This window comes from Asterias rubens, chromosome 6, assembly GCF_902459465.1.
Source record: "Asterias rubens chromosome 6, eAstRub1.3, whole genome shotgun sequence".
Classification (NCBI taxonomy): Eukaryota; Metazoa; Echinodermata; class Asteroidea; order Forcipulatida; family Asteriidae; genus Asterias; species Asterias rubens.
In genome coordinates this window covers 12,460,531-12,466,572 of record NC_047067.1, presented here as the reverse complement: position 1 = coordinate 12,466,572, position 6,042 = coordinate 12,460,531, and positions in this window count along the sequence as shown.

Genomic DNA, 6,042 nt, shown 5'->3' with positions numbered 1-6,042 from the left:
ATCGGCTCTTACTGAAGCAGGGAATTCTGTGCTTACAGCAAGCGTATTTCATGGGTTAGCGGCGAATTTTGGCTTTTGCGTACTCCACGTTACTTGGCATTCTACGCTTACAAGGCTAGCGCAGAAATTCGGTGCTTGCACGCAAGCGGGGAATCAAGATTGTAAGCGCAGAATTTGGCGAGAAGCAGTTGCAGCCGTGAAATTAGGCCCAGGTCTTTGACAATAACCAAAGGTGTCCAGTGTCTTTAAGAATGAGATTTATTTCTCTTTTGTTTATATTTAATAGTCACATGTTTGGTTTATGTTTCTATGTTATTCAATTAGTGCCAACCCAGAACACCTTGGAGGTGATTTTTGTGCATTTTTAAGACTCTGTTGTAATAAGTATTCTTTTTTTCAGGAGAGGTTTGCAGTAGCACCTTGTGTAAATCTCTTTTTAGCTGTGTTGGCTCTGAGAAGAACCGATGGTTTGATGATTAAAGCACACTGATGGAAACAATGATACTTACTGCAAACCTCACCTGATTATACTCCCACCATGCAAAATTTAAAATCCTACTTGAGTACTATTATTGCTATTGTTATTAAAGAATGTGTTGATGAGCAATTTAAGACTTTATTTCAGTTGTTTATTTTCGCAAGGTTTTATCAGATTTTGAAGGTTTATCAGAAAATACGTTCTTTACGAAGTTCAATATTTAGTATTATAACACACCTCTTGCTTGTTCTGTATTCTGGTTGGCTGAAATACGGTCACGTGGGATGAACTAATATAGGCTTGTGATCGCGCGCGCGTGTTTTTGCGGGAATAGTACCAGAGCGGGCAATAGTCTTTGAATATAGTGCCCGGGGTAACAGCGCCCTCTCTTGACTTGAACCGTGAGCAACAACTACAAAACTCCTTTTTCTGTTCTTATTTGACATTTAAGATCGAGTTGCGTTATAAAACACATATTGACTGGCATAATTCGGTAACTATTTCCCTCCGCCTTCGACCTCGGGAAACAGGTCGCTCTTCTGGTCACTCAAAGTCCCTCGTGGGAATAGACGTACACTAGTTACCTCGTTACCAGTCAATATGTGTATAATAAACCACAAGGGAAACAGACGTGGTAAATTTTAATTGGACAGACATAAACAAATTTTCTAGAAGGAGAACTGAGCCATCTAGGCCCCCTACATACTATTTTTGTTTACCAATGTCTTGTAGTGCCAGTCAGAAACCATTTTTCCCTCAAATTTGGTTCAATAATTCAAACACTATTTCAAACGTGTACTATTTTGAAGTCCCTTTTGGCTGCTTTGGATTGTTTGTTTTTTGGTACACTCCCTGTATACACACATGTCTTGATATTGTTCTGTGTGATTTATGGTTCTTATAATAATGGTGGCTTTCTTGTATAGCGCCCATTTCCGTCAATCAGTGACGCTAAGGCGCTTCAACATTCAGTATTTTCCTGCAGGGTTTATGTGGGGACTACTTTTGAACTTTGAGACCTCAGACCTGATACTTCACGGAGGCAACGAAGGCGATTGCCTCCATGCCCCCTGTTCATTGCCTTGGTGCCCTAGAAATGCTCCAGTACAAATTTACAAATCCCTCATAGGGTGCCGTTTTCCAGGGAGATATTGCCTTGGTGCCCTTGCCCTTTCCAAAATGAAGCATACACACCCGAGACCTGCATGTACTCCTCTTACATCATACAATGTTACAATGTCAAGTTTTACAAGGTGCTGTGGTGCAAATTGCAGCCAATCAAGTCAGGAACACCGGGGTGAACCCCTTACTTTTACGAAGGCACTGGGTTATTTTACGTGCGTAACACAACACACCGGACCAACATCTTATGTAAGGATACAGTTGTCATGATTAGGACTCGAACCCACACTCTGCTGATCAGAAACACCAGGGCCAAATTTCATAGCGCTGCTTAACGGTAAGCAAATTTGCGTGCTTACTGTAGCAGAAAAATTTGCTTAAGCCTTAGCGTATTTCACAGGTTAGCAGAAAAATTGGGCGGCCATAATGCGTGTTTACCGTGGATTTGCAGTGTGACGTCATTTATTTTCGTGCGGTAAGCACTGGAAGGTTAGCATGCCTTTTCGTGTGCTTACGGTTAGCAGCGCTATGAAATAGAAATTGCAAAGTAAGCACAAAATCGGCCGCTAAGCAGCACTATGAAATTGGGTTTAGAGCTTGAATCCGGTGCTCTTAACCGCTAGGCGGTGACACGCAAACAATATGTCAAAACTAGGCAGTTCCTGCCAAAACTGGTTTTATTTGCTCATCAAATATATGAGAAGAAGATATTTCAAACAACACATAAACAGGGCCTTACAGGCCTTTATATTGGGAGAAAAATCCACAAGTCTTAGTTCGTAGGGCTTGTAGCTCAAGATGTTTACTGGACTAGAATTTTTTATTTTTTTTACCCATATACACCGATGTGTGTAGCACTGTATACTCGGTACTTTCCCGAGTCCTGTGAAAAAAAATCACAGGCATTTTACTCGGGTGGGATTCGAACCCACGACCTTTGCAATTCTAGAGCAGTGTCATACCAACTAGACCACCGAGATTGCCCGGTAGCTAGAGGCAGTTCGAATCCTATGTTTTAGCAGCGGGTACTGCAAACGATTTAATAGATGTTAAATTTGCATCGGGGATAGAGAATATTAATTTTTTTTATTTTTTTTTTAACCCATATACACCGATGTGTGTAGCACTGTATACTCAGTACTTTCCCGAGTCCTGTGAAAAAAAATCACAGGCATTTTACTCGGGTGGGATTCGAACCCACGACCTTTGCAATTCTAGAGCAGTGTCATACCAACTAGACCACCGAGATTGCCCGGTAGCTAGAGGCAGTTCGAATCCTATGTTTTAGCAGCGGGTACTGCAAACGATTTAATAGATGTTAAATTTGCACCGGGGATAAAGAATATTAATTTTTTTTTTTTTTTAAACCCATATACACCGATGTGTGTAGCACTGTATACTCAGTACTTTCCCGAATCCTGTATAAAAAAGGAGGACTAGAATCGTTTATACAAGACCAGAATCATAATGAAAGTAAATTTACTGAGCCCCAACAACATGTATGTGAACGCACAAAGACATCTGTGATTTGAGGTAATTAGTATTACTCAGAAGATTGAAATTGTATTTTTAAGACAAAAAGCCAACACTTGAGCATTGTGTTTCTGTTCAAGAATCAAGATATTACAATGAGGTACATATCGTTAATCAATTGAAAAACTACAAGTCCACCTGACTTGTCCGATCATAAGTCCACTGGCCCAGTCCACTGGCCCAGTCCACTGGCCCAGTCCACTGGCCCGACACTGAAACCACTGGTCTTGTGTTCCAGTGTTAAATTCAAGCCCTGCCTATAGTAGAAACAAACAGAATATTGAAAACTTCACATCATAAGGCTGATGTTTGAGTTATTTTCCAAAAATGCATGATTTTGGCATGAGTTGTCACATCCACTACTTTGCAAAACCACAAATCAATCACTGATTTGACTCATCACACAAAGAGCTCAAAGGAATAACCAAAAATAGCCTTTGGATTCCAACATTTCATGATTTTAAAACAGGTCTAAAACATCTCCATTTGAAATTGGGTGGCCCTTATTAATGTAATTAGATTTAAAGCCATTGGACCCTTTCGGTAAACAGTGTTGTCCAAGGCCCACACTTTGTGTACCACAACTTCTATATCAAATAACAAACCTGTGAAAATTTAGGCTCAATCGGTCATCGGAGTCGGGAGAAAACAACGGAAAAACCCACCCTTGTTTCCGTGCGTTTGGCCGTGTCATGACATGTGTTTCAAATAAATCCGTAATTCTCGTTAACAAGAATTTATATTGTTTTGCTGTTTTCTCAAAAAGTAAAGCATTTCATGGAATAATATTTCAAGAGAAGTCTTTCACCATTGCCTTCTGTAAACCCTGTAAGTTATTTGTAAATCTGTGAACTTTTTCTTTTTTTTCTGAACCGAAAGGGTCCAATGGCTTTAAACACATTCCACAAGAAGTGGCACAATTTCTGTGCAGTGATGTTCCCAAATTACACTTCCGGTAGGATTTCACGTTGTACCTTACACCGTTACAAACCTTACAAGATTACTCGTAAATCAAAATGAAACTGTTCGCAAATACTTGAATAACCGAGGGCGTGGTAATTCATTACTGCTTTGTGAGATTGAGTGTATCACGTATCTGCCTGCAACTGGTCTTTAATGTGTGTAAAGGAAAGGAAATCACAAGACCCAATGTTCAACTCCGTACAATACTTGACCAGGCCATGCCCTTCAGTATAAGGGTAAGTGTTACCCCCATAGTAAGAGATATTAAGACGCTAAGTGGCCACAGATAGAATGGGCAAATTATTATCCACTTTCTACATAAAAACAAGGAATTCATTGGGGCTGAATTTCACAGCACTGCTGACCACAGAATTCTGGGCTTCTGGCACAATAGCAGTCAAGATAATTGGTCCTTGGGAAAAAAAGTTGGAAAATTTGTATCAAGTTCAAGGACTGACCTACATCTGGACATGGGGTAGGCTTTAATCAACTTTTCAGGCTATTTCACGTTTTGCTCCTGATCTTTTTAAGGGAAAAAGACAAAAAACGTCAGAAGTCATACTAGGCAAAATATCATGTCTGGCCATGTAAAGTGCATGACTTCTGGCCGCAAGGGCAGATTTCAGCAGTGGGCAGTGCCATGAAATTGGGACCTGGTTACAGGTCCTCTCTCAATTAGTGTCTCTGAAATTTGCCTATATTGATCATGTGACCTTTCACAGGCTCACTGCAGGCATTTCTAGGCCATGGATGAAAATTAAGTATTTTGAACTGTTAAAGGAAACTTGGTCAAATTTTCTAAAGTGGTCAAAATCCTTCTATGCAAAAAATAAGTGGGGCACCAGTCGTAACCAGGTAAATTTCATGGGATTTGGAGCTGGTTTTCTTTCTGCTAAGCAAGATATTTTTCAGTGGTTTGTACATACAGCCTTTATGAAATCTGGCCCAGTTAACAAATTTAAGTATCTATATATAATAATATCAATAACATCGAAGTCTTATATAGTGCACGTATCTACCAAACAAGGTACTCAAGGCGCTGAGTATATACAAACTTTCAGAAAGATTGGTTACTGCAATGATGAATTTTGAGAACCAATTGGTTAGCACCTTACTAGGGTTTACAAGGTGCTACGGCCCATACAGCAGCCACAGCCAGGAACACTGAGGCGAACGCCTTCTCTTTTCGATAAGTGCACTTGGGTTCTTTTACATGCGTTACACAACACATGGGACCAACGGCTTTACGTCCCATCCGAAGGACGGAGCAATGGTTAAGTGTCTTGCTTAAAGGGAAGGTACTTGTTGGTAATTACTCAAAACAAGTATTAACGTAAAAACTGACTTGGTAATGAGCATTGGAGAGCTGTTGATAGTATAAAACATTGTGAGAAATGGCTCCCTCTAAAGTAGCATAGATTTTATTTTGAAATAGAGGTAATTTCTCACTAAAATAATAAAAGACTTCTAGCTAGAAGTCTTTTATTCCTATCTGAAAGCACACAAACTCATCCAACAAGGGTGTTTGTTCTTTCATCATTTTCTCCCAACTCCGATGACCAATAGAGCTCAAATTTTCACAGGTTTGTTATTTTATGCATATGTTGAGATACACCAAGTGAGAACACTGGTCTTTGACAATTACCAATAGTGTACCTTCCCTTTAAGGACACAAGTGTCACTGCTTGAGCACAAAGTAGCTAAGCACAACAAAATTATGCTTACCAAAATATGTTTTTTTCTCATATACAATCTGTGACCGGTATCTTGCTTTTATTTGCCAAGCAACTACTTTTAAAGCAATATTTGTGTGCTTGAGCAGCTCTATGAAATTAAATTCTAATTACTGGATACACAAAATGATATCGTTTAATTTGGTATTGGGTATTGCCCTGTGTTAAAGGTTTTCCCACGCACTGGTTCTAATTTTGCTTTGAGCAATTTTT